The 25,000-nt window shown below is 48.3% G+C and overlaps 1 protein-coding gene and 1 long non-coding RNA gene across 17 annotated transcripts in view; one reads left to right on the forward strand and one right to left on the reverse strand.

Annotated features, from left to right (window-relative positions):
• Positions 1 to 19,596, reverse strand: part of LOC147027556 (oxysterol-binding protein-related protein 6-like) — a 185,148-nt gene extending 165,552 nt beyond the window's left edge. For 6 of the 16 annotated variants that reach the window (XM_085877064.1, XM_085877058.1, XM_085877062.1 and 3 more), the window contains exon 1: positions 10,375 to 10,514. The gene's annotated coding sequence lies outside the window, so the exon portion shown is untranslated. Of the gene's footprint in view, positions 1 to 2,927; positions 3,180 to 9,885; positions 10,202 to 10,374; positions 10,515 to 10,987; positions 11,164 to 19,514 lie in introns of those variants that run through there. The other 10 variants (XM_085877060.1, XM_085877053.1, XM_085877056.1 and 7 more) reach the window with 7 other exon arrangements.
• LOC147027559 (uncharacterized) overlaps positions 11,132 to 25,000 on the forward strand; it is a 34,909-nt gene continuing 21,040 nt past the window's right edge. The window contains exon 1 of the long non-coding RNA XR_015057112.1: positions 11,132 to 11,271. This is a non-coding gene — a long non-coding RNA (uncharacterized LOC147027559). The remainder of the gene's footprint in view (positions 11,272 to 25,000) is intronic.

Consider the following 25,000-nt stretch of genomic DNA (forward strand, 5'->3'; position numbering starts at 1 on the left):
TGTTGTGGTTTGAGGAGCAATCGTCAAATGAACCCTTCACGCAATGTTGCAGAGCTCACTGCAGCCTTTCAGTTCCATTGGACAGCAAAGCCACAAGCTCTGATCCACCGCCTGTGCTTATCTGTGCACCGTGGATTTCAAGCGTGCATTGCCACCCAAGGTGGTCACACTCGATATTGTTTGATGTTTTTGTGACGTCACATGCACACCCCAACTTTCCGGTCTCTATGGAGATTCTGTAGGACTGTCGCTGACAAATCTCATGTGACTGCATACATTGATCCATTTTCACAAATATAACTCAATTTTAATTTGGTATGGATTTAAGTTGCGTCTCAGAGTGTGTATGTTTTTACATATATATATATATATTTTATATTTACACAAGTAACAGCTTACATATATATATATATATATATATATATATATATATATATATATATATATATGTAAAAAAAAAATCTTTATTTATGTTTTCTATATACACCACTGGAGAAATAATGAGAAAAGAAATGGAATCATCGAGAGTTTGAGAATGGAAAGGAAGAAATGGCCATGATGGTGATTACACACTCCTGCACAATGAGCAATGCACAAGCATATACCAAGACAGACACAAAAGGTGAGATCAGGACAATGCAGTTATTTTGATAATATAAATAAATATAAGACAGACAAAATTGACTTTTCGTGGGAGGACACACAAGAAATTTACCAACCTGAGATAAAGCATCGAGATACCAGCAAATGTGTTCCCCAAGAACACATGAATGCGTGGTTGGCTCCTGTATCTGGCGCATTATTGCAGAAATCCATTTATTTTTGGATTCAGCATCCACATGAAATGGAATTCCAACTTTATCTCCCCATTAGTTCTTGAAACCATAGGAACAATTCTGGAGCATGGTGCTGCATTCCATTGCTTCTAAAGGATGCTGTTTTGATGGAAATGCATCATGTGGTGCACATTTTGACTCATGTGGATCAGCCCCTCAGAATTGTTCAGTGTGTTGTGTAGACAGGGCTCCCTTTCTGTCTCTGGTTTAAAAAAAAAAAGAACAAAGTCCACCACCTTAGCCTTTTGATCTGGTTAGATGGGACTACAGAAGCGCTTAGCCCTGTTGTTCGGAAGTGCATATTGGACTAGGATTCCATTACGAATTTGGCTCATTGGTTACGTCCTTATTAAGGTGCAGTGTGCCTCTGGAAGTATGTCGCCTCTGCACATGAGGACAGGAATGTGGAATTTGGCTCAGCTGCTGGAAATAACTCACCTACTCTTTGTCGAGATGTGTTGAAGGCCTCATGGTTTAGAAGCGCAGTTCAGGCACTCGTTATGTGCCATTTCCTTTGTGGTTCCACCTCATGATTAAGAAAGGACTCAGGATTAGCAGACAACAGAGTCTGGCCTGATTTGCTCTATAACTCAATTGCAGCTACATATAACAAAACTGAAAGTCGTTTTTTTCTGAAATAGGTACCATTGCCCTGTTAACATTATCAAAAAGTTGCAAAACCCAGCCAAATAAGTTGTTTGGGCACAAGTATGGTGAACATGAGAGTTTTTGCTTTGAGGTCACCAGCGAACTGTAGAGTAGAGGGACAAGCTGTAACCACATTGAACATCAATGGAAACCAAACCCACACCTGTGGAAGTAAACTAACAATTTTTACCCAATCAAATCTCTTGGTAAGACTTTTAAAACATATGGTTGTCCATATATCTTAATGATTGTTGTAATTACTACAGAGTAAATTATGACGATCACAATGAGCCAACATGTGCTGCTGTTCAACAGTATTCATAAGACAACCTGCCTGAAGCACAGAGGGAACACAATGTGTGTTTTTGCAGGAGTATCAAGGAGTCAATAAGAGGTGTTGCCAAAAGAACCAATATGGTGACAACCAGTCACGAAATCAACCACGTAAGCAATGCTTTCAGACGTTCACGGTTCAATGAGAACTAAAAAGAAATGCTATTCTCATAAGTTAAAGTACCAATTTTGCCTGGAATTAATTGAAATGTTTCCAGGATATGAATAAATAACAGAATTATATTACTAACGAGCAAATACATCCCGTCACTTCGCTGGTGGGGTACTTGGGGATGGCGGGGGGGGGAGAGAAAAAGGGGGGTGGAGAAAGGGGAGGGCGATATACCTCACCAAATGTTGCGATGAGAGAGAGAGAGAGAGAGAGAGAGAGAGAGAGAGAGAGAGAGAGAGAGAGAGAGAGAGAGAGAGAGAGAGAGAGAGAGAGAGAGAGAGAGAGAGAGATTGATTGGGGGGAGGAGAGAAGGAAAAAGAAGGGAGGAGGAAAAAAAGAGCGTGAGAAAGGGGAGAGGAGAGGACGTAAGGGAGAGGAGAGGACGGAGGGAGGGGAGAGGAGAAGAGGGAGGGAGGGGAGAGGAAGCTAGGAATGGGGAAAGAGTGAGAGGGATGCTGGAGAGGTGAAGATATGAAGAGATAGAAAGGAGAGGGGTGGAGGTGGGGTGAGCAAAGGGAATGATATGTGATGCTTAATGATCGAACACAAACAAACAAACAAAAAAAAAACCATGACAGAACAGCTGTACAAATGACGACACAACAGAGTTTGTAAAGTAATCCACTGGCACATCTGCAAAAACTATGATATTCCAGTTCCAGAGAATTTGTGGGAAAATGAACCAAAAGCAATCACTGAAAACATGGTACAAGAAGTACCCCTTACGTACAACCTTATGATCCCATCGAGCATGAACATCGAAAAGAAAGCATTGAAACCAGATATCATACTTAAGAGAGAAGAAGGCATTGCCAATTGAGTTGTTAATACCAGTGATTTTAAACTAAACGACGCATAAGTCAAGAAAATGACCAAATAGCAAGACCTCAAGAATGAAGTGAAAAGATCCAGGAAGCCGAAGAATGCCAAAGTTTTACCAGTGATAGTTGCATCTTCGGGAATGATGACGAAGAACCTCACAGAGATTAAAAAAAAAAAAACCATCCATGCGAATATCACGACAAACGAACTACAGTTGGAAGTCGTCCTGGGCTCAGCGACGATCCTGAAGAGAGCCCTCGGCACAAAAATTTGGGAACGGAAAACTTCACAGCTTGGTCCATCAATCGTGACCCCCTTACCGAAATGAAGGTGGATACTTTGAGCCCACCCTGGAAGGACTCCATTCAACATTCTGAAACCCGCATATGAAGATACCAATCAATGACATGCGGATGCGTGCATACACACACACACACACACACACACACACACACACACACACACACACACACACACGTAAATGTATACATGTATGAAGTAAATAAAACTGACAAATACAATGATTTACCTTGAAAAGCGTTCTTTGAGAGACGATTCGATTTAAAGTGGGTAATTAGCTAAGTTAAATTCAAAAATGTATCAAGCCACAGAACACAAAATGCCGATCACTACTCTCTGCCTTCACAGCTCGAACAAACATGCGGAACACCTGGTCGGATGGACCTTATTGGGGTTTTTCTTTGGAAGCATCGACGTCGAAGTGAGAGGTGGATTACAAATGGAGATCGCACAAAAAGGTTAAACAAAGCGATGTCCTGTAAAAATAAAATTGCACATTTTCAGTGGATGAGACGCCTCCTGACGCAGCCATCGCACGGCACTACGGGATCCAACAAAGGTGGAAACGTACGTCCAATCGATGTGAGATTGAAAGCACGTGTACTTTTCCCTGAAATGAACATCCAAGCAGCTTGGAGAGTGCTCGCCAAGTGGCTTAAGCATTCAAACAAGCGCTCCAATGAAATAGCTGAAAAGAAACGGCTCCCTTGGCACGCAATTGGCAATCACCGAACAGTCACATTCAGCATACACCTCCCGGAGATGCCCAAAATGTCAAATATGTCAAAAATGGACAAATTAACACTTTTCTCGGAGTCCGAACTGCTATTAAGTTTGATTCTGGATCTTAAATTTTGTAATTCTCCTTCGTTGAAGAGATACTCACAATGATCGCATGTGCAGAAATGAAATAAAGCAATGAACGTTTGCCGTCTTCGGGCGTTTATAAGTGTTGCAATGTACCCAGCGATTCGTAGCTATGATGAACGGGCATTCGATAATATGAGTGAGGAAAGTGAAAAAAACAACTTTATCATTAAGATATTGTTGCGGCCTATTCCAAGTCAAGGCATGGTTGAGCAGGCCAAAAACATGGCGGCTTCAGTTCCCAGCGAGGTTACCCAGGAAACACCTTAAGACCCCAGAGAGTGAGGTGGCCGAGGATCACCTGATGAAGTATATAATTAAATAAAGTCATTAATTATCTTCAAAAGGGGGTGTTTTAATTAACGCAAACACCCAATTTTCACTCTTGCACTTCCTTGGAGTTTTCTTGGTATACAAGTTTTCTTAGTTTCAGGCTGATAGATTTCATGATTTTGGAGTTTGGGAGGAGAGTAGGAGACACACACTGACATACACACATCGCCTTTTATTCGTATAGATAATAATAATAATAATAATAATAATAATAATAATAATAATCTAAATATTAATGGAGCCGCGTTTCTCCGTCCATAACGCTTTATTCTAAAGAGTTTATGCTGTCGTGCAACAATACAAATGGTACCGTATGATAGCTAATAATCAATTTATTTGGAACAAAAATTCGTTCATTGAATCACAAACTTGCCTGTTTTAAAAGCCCGTGTTACCGCGATCGAGGAAGAATAAGCGGCACCTTGAGCTTGAATGCAGCGGTTCCAACTGTAACATTTATTATTCCATGGCAGTAGGAACCCTTTAGGACACGGGGATGAGCACACAAACACCAATAATTCTCTTATATATTTAAAGAAATCATTTTTCACGTTTTTTACAGATTTTTACATCCACTGGCACTCACACATAGATGTGCAATATGTTTGTCAAGTACAATATTCCGTATTTAGATTAAACCCATCATTGAAGTGATGGGAGGGAAGCCAAGTAATGTATTAAACAAGGATCCTGATGAGAACTCACGCAGCCCATGACAAGGGCCTAATAATGGAACAATGGTTTGAGCTTCCACTCCGAGTCTGGGAGGTTGGTGGTTTGATTCCGACCTTGGTCGTGTCATACTAGAGACTATAAAATGGTATGCGCTGCTTCCTTGCTTGACACTCAGCATTTAAAGGATATGGCATGGACAAACAACCATAGGTTGGAATCCATGGGGAGGAGGAAATTTCTCCTAATTTGCCCCGTTGAGTACAAAAGGAAAAGAGACATCACAAAGTCACACAAAAAGTGACGTCACAAAGTTACATCACTTTCTCCAGGCTCATCAGCTGTGTTTGTCCTAAGTCAGATCCAGTATTATCTCATGTATGTGTATCATTTGTGTTGTATCTCCTCCAAAACCTTTAGACAATGTAAAATAATAATCATCACAATAAAGGGCCGTCATTCTTTTTTGGGTCTTTCCTTGTGAGTTATTTTCTCCTGCTTTCATCATGTCTCGCATGACTTCAGCTGCAAAAAAAAAAACCTTTTTCTGAAGCCACAAATCATTCTATATTGTTCTTGCTGATGTGGATATTTGATTCCAAAGCACCAATGTCAAGGACTTGTTCATATACACTTTTACAAATCCATGCTGCCCCTTTTGGCTATTGTATCGTCCATGGTAATTCCCTCTGGAGATCTCTCCATTCCATCAGGATGCATAAAGTTATGTCAAGAATGCTGTGGCTGTTGTTACAGGGTTACTTTTATCACTTCTGGATGGGTGCTCACTGGCAATTTAACAGAATAACACACAATAAAGTAACTCACTGTCCTTCGACATAAAATACGAGCAAATACCACCCATCACTTCGCTATTGGGAAGACGAAGGGGAAAGGGGGGGGGGCAGAAAAAGAAAGAGAGAGAGAGAGAGAGAGAGAGAGAGAGAGAGAGAGAGAGAGAGAGAGAGAGAGAGAGAGAGAGAGAGAGAGAGAGAGAGAGAGAGAGAGAGAGAGAGAGAGAGAGAGGTGGAGGAGTGAAGAGGGATGAATGGAGGAGCGAAAAGGAAGGAGGAAAGAGTGAGGAGAGAGAGAAAGGGGAGATAGAGAGAGGAGGGGTGAGGAAGAGGGGGGTGAGGAAGAGCTAGGAGGGGATAGTGAGGAAGGGGGAGAGCAATGAGGGGGGAGAGCGATGCTTTATCATACATCAATGTATACTCCGAGAGGTAGGGAGTGCGAGGAGGGGGTGGGAGCAAAGATGATGGGGGAGCAAGGAGGGAGAAGTGGAGAGGGCAAGGGGGTGTTTGGGACTTTTATTTGGTCATGGGACTTGAAGGGAAGAGAGGGGGGATGCCTGGTGTTGGCTTAATGGTTAGGGTGGTGGGTTTGATCATCCCAGGGTCTTGAGTTCAAATCCTGCTCAACTGTTGAATTAATACCAGGTGAGGTTGACTCAGCCTGTCATCCTTCTAAGGTTGGTAAAATGAGTACCAGGTTGCTGGGATAATTAAGCCATTTGAGTATCCTGCATCAGAGTGGCGACCCGTCCAGGGTTGTGCCCATTAGCCAAGGGAGCACCAACGCTCTGCGCAGAGTATGGTCCCAATGGATTTGGATTTAGATTTGGAGAAGGGGGGGATTCGACTTGCATTTGGGAGGGGGACTTGAGGGGAAGGGGGGGGTGGTCCCATCTGCTGGGATCAACAGGGAATTGAACAAAATGGGGTACTTTAAAATAGCATGTTCAAACAGGATAGCAAAACCACCCATCACTTTAAAATAGCAAGTACCATTTATGAAGTGATTATAACATGGGCTTCACTTGAGGTATGTGACTCAAACTGCAGATACCACCCTGTTTACCCACTCTGGAAATGAATCTCTCCAAGGGGGTCACACACCACCCAGAGTGCCAAAGAACACGCGAACTGGACAAACACCCCTCCAGCAGCCGGACACAAGCCCAACACCGCAGTCCAAACCCCAAAACCTGGCTCAGACCAAGAGACCATAGTGCCTATCGCACCCCAGTGGATTCACAAGTTCCACAGTTGTTCATGAACACACGATACTCCAATTTCACAGAGTGAACACGAGATGGAAGGAATGACTGATGAATGAGTTCTCAGTTGCTGTTCCTTCATCTGCCATTACATTCCCTGCAGCAACTGCAATGAGCTTGGGTTTTGGAAACAACTCTCCCCTAATAATCTCTAAAGTACTCCACCAAGGTTGCGTCTTGGAACGTCTCTGGGCGGTGCTCAGCATGCCCGCTCCGAGGTGAAGCTTGCATTTTAAACTTTTGTCAGATTTCACTAAGACAACAGAACACATGTTTATATATGTACTTCATCTACATTATCATCTAACATTATCTTGAATGTCAAGTTGTAATTTTATTTTCAAAAACGACAACAGCTGTGATTAAAAAAGAAAGAGTCATTTACACCACCGTCTGTTGTCTCTCCATGGCTTACAAGCATCAGTTTGGTCCATCCATCCATTCCTTCCCTGCATCCATCCTTTCGATCCATCCATCCATTGATAAGGAACAGCAGGTCGCAACACAAGCAGGGGGGACCTGAATTTTGCACGTCGATCGATGTATTTTGGATTGTTTTGCAGAGTGACAGTGCCAGTACTTTTACCGTGTATTGCCATGGCTTGCAACCGAACATCCAAACAGCTTGAAGAGTGCTCGCCAAGTGGCTTATGCACTCAAGCAAGCACTGCAACAAAACAGTTGATAAGGAACACCAGGCTTGGCAAGCGAATAGTGATCGCCGAACGGCCATATTAAACACCACCTGGAGACACCACAAGTATCAAACAATGTCCAAAGTGGAAAAATAAACATTTTTTTGCATTGGGAGCTGCTGATAAGTTAAATTCCGCAGTTTAAAGTTTGAAATTTGGCTCAGATTAAGAGATTTTTGAGCTTATCGCATATGCGGAAATTAAATAAAAGCATGAACACTAGCGTCTCCAAGCATTTGTAAACGTTGTGATGTATCCAGTGATTTGTAGGTAGGAAGACGAAGCATTCAATGATACGAGTGAGGAAAGTGAAAAAAAAACATTTCAGCGTTTTATCGTAAAGAAACCGTTGTGACCTGTTCCGAGTCAAGGCATTGTTGAGCAGGCCCCAAAAAAAAATGGCGAATTAAGACGCCAGCGAGTTTGAGTGGGCTGACAAAAGTGGTTGACCAGGGATGAAGTCTTGATAAAGGATATAATTAAATGAGTCCATTAATTATATTAAAAAGGGGGTGTTTAAATCAAATCTCAAACAAGGAAATTTGCCCATCATCGCCGAGTTTCACTCCCGAGTCCATTTTACCCTGCGCATGCAAAGCGAAAATCAGGGTTAAACAATTGGATAACTTCTGTCTGTCTGTTTGTCTGTCCTTCTGTCTACAAACATCAGCTTATGATTAAGTAAAAACTTAATTTAAATTGAATGTTATATTTTTGAACCTGGATCGGAGAACAAAGCTGCCGTTTAACAGTACATTGGATCTGAATTCGTCCCGATGTCGCATGCGCGTAGAGGAGCGAGATAATTTTTAAGCGGTGAAGTCGCTTCAATACTCGGGATGTCCTTACATCTGCCCATCCATAAAAATGAAGAATAAGAACGTCTCTTACCCACCATGTTTCGTTTGTTTCTTGGCTTTGCCTATTTCACATTAAAAATGCCAAACTGCTCCACTTCCTTCAGACACAGGTGCAACTGTTTTTATTCTGTGTGCCTAGCCGGCAGTCAAACAAAGTTGAAAATCATTCCAATCAGAAAACTTACTGTTTTTAAGGATGTCATAAAGAACACAAACAACATGCACAGATAAATTAATGTATTGTGTTAAATAAGGTGGTGGAAAAGATCGAACATCAACAGCGGTAAACTTCCAGAATTATATTTTCTATGGCCTGTAAATTCTTTATTATATTTCAATGGAATTATATACTTGAACAATTTGGAACACAAATCATCTTTTTGGAACTTTCAAATTCCTTCCGTTGAGCAGTACTTGGCCAAAATATTACGGCACTTTACGCCATCATCACCAATCAAATTTGCCGCTCATAGTCCCTGCCCATATCCATATTTCTTAAGACAGCACGTAGTAATGTGTTCTCTGAACAGGTCACCTCCACCACCGAGATCCTCTGTCGTCCATCTCTTTAAAGAGCTCCAAAATTTGTACGGTATTACAAAATAGATATAACTATCGTGTGAGAAGTTTTAAAAAGGAGAGGGGGTGGGTCGGAGTCAAACAAATCAGTAGTAGCATTGCTGCTTCCCAATTGTTGCTTAGCCCTGAGGGAATCAGATTCATCTGGAAAACAGCCGCTCTGATTTTAAGTCTATTCAGGTGGGAAAGCAACGGAATTTTGACAAAGGACAAATACAAAAAAACAATATTAATATCAACAAGAACAACAAGACCTGAGCAAGGTCTCTATTTCCTGTTCGTTCAACAATTGCGAATGGTGTGTGTGTGTGTGTGTGTGTGTGTGTGTGTGTGTGTGTGTGTGTGTGTGTGTGTGTGTGTGTGTGTGTGTGTGTGTGTGTGTGTGTGTGTGTGTGTGTGTGTGTGTGTGTGTGTGTGTGTGTGTGTTTTGCCAGTTCTAGCAACAGACTCACACAAAAATATATTTTTTATTGTTCATGATGTCAAGAAGTTCCAGGAGAACGGATCTCCCTGAACATCTTGAAAGGACGAAAGGACTGTTCAGGTCATGAAAGCGTTTAAAACATTTGAATGATGATGATGATGATGATGATGATGATGATGATGATGATGATGCAATAGTTCGCTGTCGATCGTTAACTTGTTGACAAAATATGTAAGCAAAGAAAGCCCGACTCTTGTCAGTATTATATGCGTCACACTTAATCACCTTTTGTTTAACAGGATCTGAGGCAGCGTGGATCTCGTGTAATGAACATAATGGTAACAATCGATCATCACTGTGGACCTCACACGAGCGCCGGACCTCACTGTGACGCCATATAATACCATTCACTCCCTCTACGTGCTTCCTTATATATACCACCGCAAGTGCAACACGACTCCTGCACACTGCCTCGACACTGTACACACGCTGCACAAGATACATCCGTACCACGCACAACCTCCTCCACATGACGGTCGATAACCCTTGTCCTTCGGTACTGTTCTTGGTCACCTGCCAGACCCGAGCGTTCTGCGCGTTCTCATTCATCACAAAGGAATGTAAAGCTCGACTGCTGTTGTCGATCGCACTGTATTACAAGATGCTTATCATTGTGTTCAATGTATTATTACGGACAACAAAAGGAAAACTTAACAGTGAACAGTGATTAATCCCATATATCGGCACCCAGGATTCCGAGACACAGTTACTTACACATCATGTTCACGTGAGCAGCACCTCCCGGTGATCGACGATGGGCTCAGTTTATGGTGTGGATCGCGATGACCGTTAATGGAGGCACATGCGATGCCCCCCTTTAGTTCATTCCCAGAATTTGTGTCGCGTCGATCAAAAACTACATGAAAACTTGTCGTTTTATATCAACTTCGTGCAGATGGAAGCTGTTGGTCAGTAGTGATGCTGTCTCAAACCACGAGCTTGCACACCTTGAACACCTGTGAGCCCCGTATATCCGAGGCCCGGTCGATTATTACGAGTGGACATCAAGGAAGTGGAATAGATCTCCAGGGTGTGGTCGGAGCAGAATCTCGTGTGATCAGATGATTTTTTTTATTATTATTTCAAATCCCACCGACGCGTCCACACGCCGTTCTGACAGTCACTTATTCGCGGGGAAAGATTGATCATGCGCTGATCATTCCCGAGATGGAACTATGGAAGATGTGTGGAGCTGTGATGATCGCAGCCTGGAGCGCCTCATGCGCAATGGGTTTATTTATACAATGGACCATCGGGCCGATGCCGAGAAGAAATCGAAAGGGACGAAGGAGAGCACAGAGCCATCTCGCTGATGCACATGACTTACCTGTGAGTGGAATGCGAACAGAACGTCCCGCCGAAGAAGTCGCTGCCGGGATTCTGCTTCCTCCAGGCAACTCGATGATTGTGGGAACGATCTGGCTGAATGGACAACCGCCGATCAACAGGTTCAGACGCAATTTGTAAGCAGCGAGGAGAGAGAGCGAGAGCGACCGTTTTCTCCCTCTTTCCCACGTGGGCGGACGTGAACGATGGGCTTCCAGGGTGGAGCAGCAAATGGGAATTCCCTTGAGGAATCCCTCCCATGTACCAAACACAGTCCCCACTTGAGTGAGTATATATATATATATATATATATATATATATATATATATATATATATATATATATATATATATATATATATATATATATATATATGTTTTCATAAATGGATATATATGTATATACAGTAAATGTATTGTTGCGGATGTCGGTCCGCCCGGCGTGCGATCGGCCACGTACTCGAATCGCGACTGCATCGCCCACCGGAACGGACAATTCAGTCGTGACCCTCCCGGAACAACGCCGGGAGCTAGTCACGGGTGGGTCTTTCGACCTCACCACAATCATGCCAATTGGCCACCCACGCAGGATAGGGTTGTTCGCCAAATTTGACCGACCAAAGTACCTGCGCGAGTAGTTAACCGGGTGATCGTACCTCGCCACAGGCCGGCCTAGGACACGAACCTCTTAAGCGGTCCGTTCCGTGCTTCAGTGATAACCGAGCGGTGTTATCGCCGACCCCGACGGATGTGATTGTATTTACTGGGTGCTTCGACCCTTCTACCAATTCCTTCCGTGATGCAAGATGGCACTTTCAAACAAGGGAAGAGGACGCAACGAAACGGGGAACAGTTCAACAAGCACTTTTATTAACACACACAAGCAGGCACGTATTTACAGCCATACAGTGAATCATGCACGTACAGTGGGGAGAACAAGTATTTGATACACTGCCGATTTTGCAGGTTTTCTCACTTCCAAAGCACGTAGAGGTCTGTCGTTTTTATTATAGGTACACTTCAACTGTGAAAGACGGAATCTAAAACAAAAATCCTGAAAATCACATTGTATGATTTTTAAATAATTAATTTTCATTTTATTGCATGAAATAAGTATTTGATACATCAGAAAAACAGAACTTAATATTTGGTACAGAAACCTTTGTTTGCAATTACAGAGATCAGACGTTTCCTGCAGTTCTTAACCAGGTTTGCACAGACTGCAGCAGGGATTTTGGCCCACTCCTCCATACAGATCTTCTCCAGATCCTTCAGGTTTTGGGGCTGTCGCTGGGCAACACAGACTTTCAGCTCCCTCCAAAGATTTTCTATTGGGTTCAGGTCTGGAGACTGGCTCGGCCACTCCAGGACCTTGAGATGCTTCTTACGGAGCCACTCCTTAGTTGACCTGGCTGTGTGTTTCGGGTCGTTGTCATGCTGGAAGACCCAGCAACGCCCATCTTCAATGCTCTTGTTGAGGAAAGAGGTTGTTGGCCAAGATCTCGCGATACATGGCCCCATCCATCCTTCCCTCAATACGGTGTAGTCGTCCTGTCCCCTTTGCAGAAAAGAATCCCCAAAGAATGATGTTTCCACCACCATGCTTCATGGTTGGGATGGTGTTCTTGGGGTTGTACTCATCCTTCTTCTTCCTCCAAACATGGCAAGTGGAGTTTAAACCAAAAAGCTCCATTTTGGTCTCATCAGACCACATGACCTTCTCCCATTCCTCCTCTGGATCATCCAGATGGTCATTGGCAAACTTCTGACGGGCCTGGACATGCGCTGGCTTGAGCAGAGGGACCTTGCGTGCGCTGCAGGATTTTAATCCATGACGGCGTAGTATCTTAATTATGGTTTTCTTTGATACTGTGGTCCCAGCTCTCTTCAGGTCATTGACCAGGTCCTGTCATGTAGTTCTGCGCTGATCCCTCACCTCTCATGATCATTGAGGCTCCACGAGGTGAGATCTTGCATGGAGCCCCAGACTGAGGGAGAATGACTGTTATCTTGAACTTCTTCCATTTTCTAATAATTGCGCCAACAGTTGTTGCCTTCTCACAAAGCTGCTTGCCTATTGTCCTGTAGCCCATCCCAGCCTTGTGCAAGTCTACAATTTTGTCCCTGATGTCCTTAGACAGCTCTCTGGTCTTGCCCATTTTGGAGAGGTTGGAGTCTGATTGATTGAGTGTGGACAGCTGTCTTTAATGCAGATAACGAGTTCAAACTGGCGCAGTTAATACAGGTAATGAGTGGAGAATGGGAGGGCTTCTTAAAGACAAAACTAACAGGTCTGTGAGAGCCGAAATTCTTACTGGTTGGTAGGTGATCAAATACTTATTTCATGCAATAAAATGCAAATTAATTATTTAAAAATCATACAATGTGATTTTCAGGATTTTTGTTTTACATTCCGTCTTTGACAGTTGAAGTGTACCAATGATAAAAATTACAGACCTCTACGTGCTTTGTAAGTGGGAAAACCTGCAAAATCGGCAGTGTATCAAATACTTGTTCTCCCCACTGTATATACAGTGATACAGTGATGATCATGCACGTAAATACAGTCAAAGCAAGCAAGTGAAGAGTTAATTCCGAATAAATGGTTTTATTCATACAGTTACTTAGACACGTCTACTTGTCAAGACGGTGCCACCACATGCACTTATACAAAAGCAAAGAAAAGCCACCCCCAAAGACAAGGGTGGCAGACAGGTCCGTGGATCAAATGTACGTGGAGCCTGGATGAGCGGCCAGGTCCATAAAACCGAAAGGTCTTACCCGCGCCCTCGTGGCGTGATGGCAGGCAAACCGCAATGTCAAGCGTAGCCACGCCTGACCTCGTGCCCCTAGAGTGGCCGGTGAGCTCTCTCCGGCGTTCTCCGCGCAGGCTCGCGCAACACAGCAGGCACCACGTTTGGGGAGGGAACGGACGGGATTACCGGCGCTCTCTCAGCATGGATGCTTGGTATGGGGGGTGGGGGGGTTGTTGATGCCCGGTACAGGGGGGATTGTTGATGCCCGGTATGGGGGGGGGATTGTTGAGGGTCTCTCAGTACGTCGATGCTCTGTTGGCGAGACGGGGGTTACCGGCACTCTCTCAGTGCATTGCTCGGTATGGGGGAGTTGACGCTCTTTTCCGAGAGTTGATGCACTCTGGACCGCACTGGCTCCGGCAAGCTCTCCCTGGCTGTGGCCTCCACGTCGCCCCTTTTCCCGGTGGTGGTCCCCACGTAGCCCTCTGGCTTGCCACTGAGCCCCTCTCCGCGTCCCTGCTTCGTTCACCAACTCCCGCTCTTCTCGCCCCTCAACTCTGACTTGAGCTCTGTTCTGTTCGTCCTTCCTCCCCATCGACCGGCCCCCGTCTGCCACGAGCTCCGTTGTGCTCGCCCTTATATAGGCCGGGGGAGCGGAAAAATCCGACCCCCAACCCATGACCCCTGACCCCGGCAAAGCCGACGTGGTAGGAATCACCAAACCCTCACCCTCTCAGCTCAGCTTCATCCCGCCGAGCTGATGGTGGTGTTTAGCCCTGAAGCTTTGTCCGCCGGCGCGGCTTCGTCCCGTCCGACGGAGCGATGTGTGTGTGTGTGTTTCCCCGGGGCTTCGTCCGGCCGAACCGATGCGTGTTATGCATCGAAGCTCCGTCCGCCAGCGCAGCTTCGTCCCGCCCGACGAGCCGATGTGTGTGTGAGTCACCGAGCTTCGCCTCGCCGAACCGATGCGTGTTATGCATCAAAGCTCCGTCCGCCAGCGCGACTTCGGCCCCGATGGAGCGATGTGTGTGTGTGTGTGTGTGTTTCACCGGGGCTTCGTCCGGCCGAACTGATGCGTGTAACCCCCTGAAGCTTCGTCCGCCAGCGCGACTTCGGCCCCGACGGAGCGGACGTGGTAGAAATCACCAGAACATTGCTTAGACAGCGCGACTTCGGCCCCGACGGAGCGGACGTGGTAGAAATCACCAGAACGTCGCTTAGGCAGCGCGACTTCGGCGTTGTGTCTGGGACAAAGGCGATGCCATGTTTGTGGGGGTAGCGCTGTTGATGGTAGTGGAGGGAGAAAGGCGAAGGTGGTGGAGGTTTGGTTGTGGTTGTTTGGGGGCATTGTGGGTGGTGGCGATTTGGTTGTTGGGGGATGATTGGTCAAAAATAATGATAGAGAAAAGAAAAATGGCTATCTCAAAGGATCACAGCCCTGTGAACACGGAAATTCCCTCTAAACAATGGTGGGGAAATCTAACTACACATATACTTATCGACATAACTGATCTGAGGACTTTTATGGTGTCGTGCAAATTTCCACGGTCGTAACACTACCCGCTCCCCTTTTTACAGACTCGTCCCGAGTCACCGAATTTTCCTGTGCCATCATGTGTAGTTTTCCCTTCATACATTTTACCTTCGGACCCCTGAGTGCGCCATTCATGGTATTCGTGTCCCCAAAATAAATAACCTACGGGCTGAGTAACTAACGAAACAAACCCACTCATGCGGACGACTTAAATAAAATGCCGGCGCTATGACATACATGCCGGGGGCGCACTCATATACAATACACAACTTAACAACTTAACCTTATAATTTACACTATTCCATGGCCCAGGATCGATGGACTTTGCAAAGAGAAAAGAAGTTGGCAGGGAGCCAGGCTGCTTGCACGCAGTCTCTGGCTCATGCAATGCAGGTGAAAGGGAACGTGGCCGGCTGCTCACACGCAGTCCAAGACCTCCCCCTTTTAAAATGAACGCAGCGAACACAACGGCGCACGGGCTGCACAACGCAGTCTCCGTGTCGGCTCAAGCAACACAAGCAATGAACGATGCGCAGGCCACTGGTGCAGTCCCGTGTTGCAGCTGCCATCAGGGCAGTCCCTGCAAATTTGTGCGGTGATCCTGGCGCACATGGCATCGAACAAGGGGGGGGGGGGGAATGCAAAACAGAACGGGGGCAAACGCAGAATCGAGGGCAGCAGGCATGGATGGCAAAGGTGGGCAGGCAAGGCATGGCATGGCAAAGGTGGGCTGTTACAGGCAACCACAGCCGGCGAATGAAATGGAGTGGCTGGCACAGGCCTTGCAGTAAAACAGCCAGCAGACGATCCGACCGGCACAGGCCTTGTAGTAACAGCCAGCCGATGAAGTGGCCGGCACAGGCCTTGTCGTAACACAGCCAGCAGATGAAATTGGCCGGCCCCTTGCCTTGAAATGGAGGTTGGTGGAGGGAGTGCGGTGGTGCTGGCCACTCGGAAGGCGGGCTCGGACCTACCCTACGGTCTCCCTCCCAACCTATCGCCTTTGCCTGTCAATGTCTATACCCACTCCCTTAATTTGTAAAACCCAATTTAGCCCCAACTTATTTTTTTGTTGTTTTTATTTTTATTCCCCACTATATGTCGTCCCCTAACACCCATTATCATCTTTGTTCAGCTAACCTATCGTGTCACCTAGCCTACTCCCAACCCCTACGTTCCCTTCCTGGAGGGGAATGAGGGAGAGCTAGCGTCCTGTGTCGAGGTCCAAGCTAAGCCTCAGAATGGCCTCCTCAGACTTCAGCGATCTTAACCCAGATTGGGTCCAGCGGCCCACAACAAGAGCGAAGGGATGGATGGTGCGGAGGGGTACACTTCCTATCTACCCTAACCATTAACCTTTAAACTACCCCGGGGCTTTCAACAAGCACCTCTCGCTTGAACTATCGGTTCTCACAACCAAGATTCCCGTCGCCTATGTTGGTGTCCTCACAAATTCCGGGCCATGCCCTCCAATTTTCATCTCGTGCCCTTGCACGGTTTCGTGGCTGGGACGCGTGGCTCCCTTGGCAGGAATTACCCTCTGCTGATTCCCAAACGATGGCACCCCCGGGCACTACACTGCCTCTGAGCCTACCAGCTCCCTAAACACTGGGGAGTGCCTTCCCTGAAATGCTCACGTGGCAGGCTGGCGCCCCGGGCCCCTTTCCGAGGGTCACCTGTGCCCAGTACACTGCCCACGCGGCCTATGGCACTCTGGGCCCTGCATCAGTGGGTCACCCGTACCCACTACGCTATCCCGGCCCCCACTGGACCCTTGGCCTACCACGGCCGACTAGCCGGGTGCCCGGGGTACCCACTCAGCGATACTCACCGTTCGTAGCCACGCTCCCAGCCCGTCAACAGGGCTCCTGCACGCCTCCAAGCGGGTATCGAGCCTACTTTCCCACCAACAACAAAACGACCTCCATTTTTGTCAATTTGACTAACCCAGCTAACTCACTCTACACTGACCCCGGGGTCCCTTGGGCGGGAATCACTCCTCCCCCCAATCACTCATCGCACCATTAATTCCCCATTCACTTCATTCACACAGACCCGCTGGCCTCACTCACTCATCATGTACTTTTTCCATTTAATTTCACTCCATCGCTGACCACTGCCATTCTTCTATCTACTTCCCCTAACTACCTCATGCATTATGTCGTCCCTTACACTACAGCACGTTCCTTTTAATACTACGTAGCTAAGCTACATCCCCACTACACATCCACAGTCTGTCACTGTCCTCAAATTCTCAAAAATAATTTCCCCTCCTAAATCTCAACTACAATCCCTCTAACTAATCCATTCCACGGGCCCCATGAGGACTTATCCCTGCCCCATGGAGCTGGTCGAACGAACACTAACCCTTCCCCCTAACTAGTGGTGTCCTGTGCCCTGGCCAAGGGGGTCTTCCACCCCTTGCCCAGGGAATCCTGTTCACCCGAAGCGAGGCTTGGTTTTTGTTTTTTTTTAAATGCGCGCACCAGCGCGGCAACTCGCAACCTGCGCACCAGCGCGGCAATTCACAGCCGCGCACCTTTGGCGTGACGTCATGGCAGCTGTTCACGTCCCTCGTCCCTCTTGGACGGCACCATCCGGCAGGGATTCACCCTCCTGCCGGATTCCAACCATACACGCAGCCATGACGCCACTCTGTGCATTCAAAAGCAAAACAAGCTTTGCGTTTTGAGGGGTTCCCCACACGAACACGTGTTCCACTCGTCGGAGCTTCACACACACGCCCGCGTGGAGAACCCATCCAGTCCGAATCCGTAATCCAGCCTACCCTTTGTCCGTCCGCGGGATCGGCAACATCCACCGCTGGCGTTTCCGGACCGGGTTTCACTCCCGCAAGCGCGCACGTGGCGGTCTCGCGCGAAGCACGGCCCAAACCTCGCGCTCGCCGCTGGGTAAACCCGGCGCGTCCCCAATGCAACTACGGCTGCTACTCGGCCTTTGTCCCTCTGTCGCGGTCGTCGTCTCCATTCGACCCACGCACACCTGCGTGTCACGACGCTCATACACCACTCTATGACATTCACACCGGGAGACGCGGCTGCGTGCTCCCTCATGCCGACCGTCATCTCCCTTACGTACAGCAACCTCACACACGCTGTCCCTCTCACACTCGGCCGTTCACTCACGCATGCCCTTTCACTCGCAAATGTGGTTCCACTCACACACGGTGTGCTGGGAGGCACGCATTCCAGCACACTCGCAACCACACCACTCACACACGGGGTCTCTTTTATACACAGGGTCTCATCCACACACGCAGTCTCTGACACACACGCGGTCGCTCTCACACACGCCTTTGCACCTACGCTATGTGCGCGTTGCAGCACGCATTTCGCCACACTCGTGAACACACGCACCGGGACAATCGCACTGGGGATTAGTGCCACCACAAGGGGTTCCGGGGCCTCTATACCCCCCAAGCTCTCCATGCACCCGTCAACAGCACTCGCCCCCTCCAACTCGCCCGACACGACCGAACCCACATGGTCGCGATCAGCTTCAAAGGAGAATAGCGTCTCCCTCCATTCCTGAAGGAGGCTTTCCGGCTGCTTGCACCGGGTCACGAGACATTCCCCAAGCTCTCCCTCGTCGTCCTCCACTAACTGTGTGTGTGTGTGCTCGTTTTTCACCCCGTCTTTCGGCCAAGGGAATGAAAGTCATAGAATACCGTCCTTATGAAATGAAAATACATGAGGCTTTTTTTCATTATTCATTATTTCAGAAAAAGTACAAAAATCCGCCATTTCTATGCAAGAAACCCTGCTATGCAGAGGCTAAAATTCTCAGCATGTGTGTCGTTGCCTAGCAACGCCTAGTACGATCCCGCCAGAAAGACTGCGCATGCGCACAACATGTTCAGACAGACGTGACTCCTCAAAACAATGGACTACAGGACAAAACCGTGCAGGTATTGGGGAAGGTATGGCATGTAGGACTACGGACGGTCTGTTGACATGCATTATAGAAGAACATTGAAGAAACACAACGCCAGCTCAGTGGTTCATTCGATCATGACCGACCAGCAGCAGTTCAGTCATCATGATGCTGTGAAATGCTCCGCACATTCGGCGAGAAATCGGAGAAAACATCTTCAAATATCTCATGTAATCTTGGTCATCCATTCAAACACAAGTAACAAACAGTGTAATCGGTCATTTATGAACTGATATGATATGTTATTTCGTTAAAAAAATGCATGTTCTTGTACTAAATTCTCACCTTTTTGACTCCTATTTTTCTCGATTCGAGAAGAAAATTGACACCGCCATGATGGAACGCCGAGATGTAACGAACGTCACAGGTGCGCTGTGATTGGTCGATCACTTCGGAACTTCAAACTTCGGACATATTCGGAATTTCTCGGCTTGGCGCCAAGAAGGGGATAGACTATGGTTAACAAAAACACCGTTTTTGGCGATTTCTATGAAGAATGATGATCAACTCGAATCAAGGGTTTATTTTTTTTTTTGCAAATAATGAAATTTTTTGAAATAATGAAAATTATTGCGGCAGCTTTTGAAGCATGCGGGCGGTGGACGGTATTCTCGGACTTTCATTCCCTTGGCCTTGTCGTGTAGACTCTCCTCTACCGTTTCTACCTCCCGTGTCTGTTATTTCTTTTATCTCGTCCATTATCTCCGTCGTCTCCACGTGTCTCTTACACGTCGCAGTCACCCCATTTAATTTTTCCCTCTGTGTCACCCACTTTCTCCGTCACCTCTCCGAGTCTCGTTTGACGCGTCTCCCGAATTAATTCGCCCTCACCGCCTCCATTGCGGGCGTGACAGCCGCTGCACTCCCCCCAGCTCGTTCGCTCCAGCATGTGGCGGCGCCATTATGAGCTCCACCGTTCGCGTTTTGCTGCACACATTTTCCTCGATGCCTGCCTGCAGGCCACGGCCTATTTGCTGCATCTCTTCCCACAGCGCTTGCACATTGCCATCCATTTTATTTTCCATTCTACACGTATTTGCATCCATTTTCGCATTCATTGTCGCCAGCATGGCGCACAGCTGGGCCATGTCGGGTGCGCTCGGCTGAGCCGATTCGGCCAGGATCGGGGGGTTTTGCCGGAGAGGGGGAGGGGAGGTGTCATACACCGCGGCCGCTGCCGCGCCCATTTCGAACTCTGGGTCCGGTTGGGGGGGAAATTGTTCCTGCATCACAAACATTTCCTTCTCGGGGTTTCCGTCCTGGGCCATGGATTCTAACATTTCGAAATCCATGTCTAATTCCCCCGGCACCCGTTCGCCTTGAAACGCCATCTTATTTCTCGGGAGGAATTAATTGAGCTCGCTCGTAATTTGGAGGGAACGGGGGGGGGGGGGGTTGCTTCGCACACCCCTGGTCCGACTCCCTTAAATTTAGTTGGAGACGGGTGGATTTGAATCCCACACTCCTGTACACCAGTGTTACGAATTTCGGTCCGCCCGGCGTGCGATCGGCCACGTACTCGAATCACGACCGCGTCACCCACCAGAACGGACAATTCAGTCGTGACCCTCCCGGAACAACAGCGTGAGCTAGTCACGGGTGGGTCTTTTGACCTCACCACAATCGTGCCAATTGGCCACCCACGCAGGATAGGGTTGTTCGCCAAATTCGACCAACCAAAGTACCTGCGCGAGTAGTTTAACCGGGCGATCGTACCTCGCCGCAGACCGGCCGAGGACACGAACCTCTTAAGCGGTCCGTTCCGTGCTTCAGTGATAACCGAGCGGTGTTATCGCCGACCCCGACGTATGTGATTCTATTTACTGGGTGCTTACACCCTTCTACCAAGTCCTTCTGTGATGCAAGATGGCACTTTCAAACAAGGGAAGAGGACGCAACGAAACGGGGAACAGTTCAACAAGCACTTTTATTAACACACACAAGCATGCACGTATTTACAGCCATACAGTGAATCATGCACGTATATACAGTGATACAGTGATGATCATGCATGTAAATATAGTCAAAGCAAGCAAGTGAAGAGTTAATTCCGAATAAATGATTTTATTCACTCAGTGACTGAGACATGTCTACTTGTCAAGATGGCGCCACCACATGCACTTATACAAAAGCAAAGAAAAGCCACCCCCAAAGACAAGGGTGGCAGACAGGTCCGTGGACCAAATGTACGTGGAGCCTGGATGAGCGGCCAGGTCCACGAGACTGAAAGGTCTTACCCATGACCTCGTGGCGCGATGGCGGGCAAGCCGCAAGGTCAAGCGTAGCCGCACCTGACCTCGTGCCTCTGGCAAGGCCGGTGAGCTCTTTCTGACGTTCTCCAAGCAAGGCTCACGCGACACAGCAGGCACCACGTTTGGGGAGGGGAACGGACGGGGTTACCGGCGCTCTCTCAGCGCGGATGCTCGGTAGGGGGGTGCGGGGAGAATTGTTGATGCCTGGGACAAGGGGGATTGTTGAGGCTCTCTCAGTACGTCGATGCTCTTTTGGCGAGACGGGGGTTACCGGCGCTCTCTCAGCGCGGATGCTCGGTATGGGGGAGTTGACGCTCTTTTCCACAAGTTGACACTTTCCGAGCACTCTGGACCGCACTGGCTCCGGCAAGCTCTCCCTGGCTGTAGCCTCCACGTCGCCCCTTTCCCCGGCGGTGGTCCCCACGTAGCCGTCTGGCTTGCCACTGAGCCCCTCTCCGCGTCCCTTCTTCGTTCACCAACTCCCGCTCTTCTCGCCCCTCAACTCTGACTTGAGCTCTGTTCTGTTCGTCCTTCCTCTCCATCGACCGGCCCCCGTCTGCCCCCGTCTGCCACGAGCTCCGTTGTGCTCGCCATTATATAGGCCAGGGAGCAGAAAAATCCGACCCCCGACCCATGACCCCTGACTCCGGCAAAGCCGACGTGGCAGGAATCACCAAAGCCTCGCCCTGTCAGCGTGACCCCTGAGCCGGCAAAGCGTACGTGGTTGAAATCATCAGGGCCGCGCCCTGTCAGCATGACCCCTGACCCCGGCAAAGCCGACGTAGTAGGAATCACCAAAGCCTCGCCCTGTCAGCTCAGCTTCATCCCGCCGAGCTGATGGCGGTGTTTAGCCCCGAAGCTTTGTCCGCCAGCGTGGCTTCGTCCCGCCCGACGAGCCGATGTGTGTGTCAGTCACCGAGCTTCGCCTCGCTGAACCGATGCGTGTTATGCATCGAAGCTCTGTCCGCCAGCGCGGCTAAGTCCCGCCCGACAGAGCGATGTGTGTGTGTTTTTCACCGGGGCTTCGTCCGGCCGAACCGATGCGTGTAACCCCCCAAAGCTTCGTCCGCCAGCGCGACTTCGGCCCCGACTGAGCGGACGTGGTAGAAATCACCAGAACGTCGCTTCGGCAGCGCGACTTCGGCGTTGTCTCTGGGACGAAAGCGATGCCATGTTTGTGGGGTGGCGCTGTTGATAGTAGTGGAGAGAGAAAGGCGAAGGTGGTGAGGGTTTGGTTGTGGTTGTTTGGGGGCGTTGTGGGTGGTGGCGATTTGGTTTTGGGGGGATGATTGGTCCAAAATGACACCAATGATAATTGAGGTAACACCGGTCAACGAGTGTATTATGAGTATAAGGATTCGTCACTCCTTCGGTGTCATTTCCCTGGTCTCTGTTTATGCTCCGACTGAGGCGAGTGATCTCACCGTGAAGGATGCATTCTACGCCACGCTCGAGTCTGTGGTTGATCAGTGCCCCAGACACTTCTAGTCTTGGGGGATTTCAATGCATCGACTATAACTGATAGGGATGGTTATGAGGTGTGTGTTGGTCCCCATGGGTCAGGAACTATGAACCAGAATAGCACTAAGTTCCTTGACTTTGCAAGAAGTCATGGACTTAGGGTGGCTGGTTCATGGTTTCAGCGCCCACAAGCTCATCGCTGGACTTTGTATTCCAACGCTGGTGGTGTGGCAAAGGAGATTGACCATGTCCTCATTGACGGTTGTTGGAGGATGATCCAGAACTGCAGGGTCTACCGGAGTGCTCAGTTCCTCATTACTGACGACATGCTTCTTGTAGCAACTCTAAAGCTGCACCTTAAATCCTGGAGAATGGTGCCATCCCAGCCTAGGCTGGATGTTGGCAAGCTCAGGGATGAGATCGTAGCTGAGGAGTTTGCGAACAGGCTGAGTGGACACTTGGGGGGTCTGGGTGCTTTGGGGGGTCCTGAAGAGTTGTGGAGTGCCTTCAAGACCACCGTCCTTGATGTTGCCGGTGGATGTCTTGGAACTCACCCCAGGGCAAAGAAGAGTTTTGTCTCTCAAGGGACACCGGATACCATTGACCAGAGTCGCAGGGCCACGCTGAATGGCAGAGCTGAGCTGTTCAGGGAGCTGAGCTGTAAAACTGTACGTGCACTGAGGGTGGACAAGGAAGCCTATGTGCGAGGAATCTGTGAGGGGGTAGAGCATCACCTGTGGACAGGTAATTCTCGTCCTGCTTACAGGGGAATTCGCGCATTGCGTTCATCCAAGCCCATCCCTCGGAGCACTGCAGTTGGAGCAGAGAGTGGTAGGCTCTTGACAGAGAAGTCTGAAGGGAAGGCCCGCAAGGCCGGTTACTTTGAGCGGTTGTACCAGGCTGATCCCCCAGCTGTCGAGTTGGACATCAAGGGTGTTACAATCCCTGTTGCTGACCCTCGAATCAACTGTGGTCCACCTTCGCTTGTGGAAACACGGGCTGCGGTGAACCGGTTGAAACGGGGCAAAGCTCCAGGGATCTGTGGCATCCATGCTGAACTTCTCAAGGCTGGTGGAAATGCTGCACTCGTGTCGTTGCATGCAGTTTTGTGCTCTGCCTGGAAAACAGGCATCATCCCAACTGACTGGAAGAGGGGCCTTGTTGTTCCTCTCTGGAAAGGGAAGGGTGATCGCCAAGACTGCAACAAATACCAATGGGCGACGCTGCTCTCAGTGCCGGGCAAGGTCTTTGCTCGGATAATTCTTGATAGGGTTCGCCACCATCTGCTTGAGCAGCAGCGTCCAGAGCAGTCAGGCTTTACACCAAAGAGGTCAACGATTGACCGTATCCTTGCTCTTCATGTCCTCACCGAATGCAGACAAGAGTTTCGGCAGGGGCTGCTTGCAGCCTATGTTGATCTCTGTAAAACGTTTGATTCAGTGAATCGGTATGTCCTCTGGAGGATTCTTGGTCTTCGTGGGGTGCCACCAAAACTGATCGATCTGATGTCTGAACTCTACTCTGGTACTGAGAGTGCTGTGAAGTGTGGTGGTACCATCTCTGACTTATTTTCCGTTGTTACTGGAGTTCGTCAGGGGTGTGTACTGGCCCCACACTTTTAAGCACTTGTATGGACTGGATTTTAGGGAGGATGTCGGAGAGATCAAGTTGCGGTGCATCGTTTGGGAATGTCAAGATCTCGGACCTTGATTTCGCAGATGATGCAGTCATCTTTGCGGAGACTTTAGATATCCTTTTGGGGGCTCTCAAGGTGCTGAATGAGGAGTCGGAGCCGCTGGGATTACGGGTTTCTTGTGTCAAAACTAAGATCCAGGCTTTCGGTGACATCTTTGATGTTGCTGTCCTGTCTGTGTCTGTTGGTGGTGAGGATGTTGAGGTCGTGGAGAGATTCACTTACCTTGGCAGTGATATTCATGTCTCTGCTGGCTGTGAGTCAGAGGTCAATAGACGTCTGGGTCGGGCATGGGGAGTCATAGATTCATTGGATCATGGGGTGTGGCGCTGCCGGTACCTGTGCAGGAGGACGAAAGTCCAAGT

This window comes from Eptatretus burgeri, chromosome 4, assembly GCF_056783735.1.
Source record: "Eptatretus burgeri isolate ZD-2024b chromosome 4, Ebu_testis_v1, whole genome shotgun sequence".
In the NCBI taxonomy this organism is placed as follows: domain Eukaryota; kingdom Metazoa; phylum Chordata; class Myxini; order Myxiniformes; family Myxinidae; genus Eptatretus; species Eptatretus burgeri.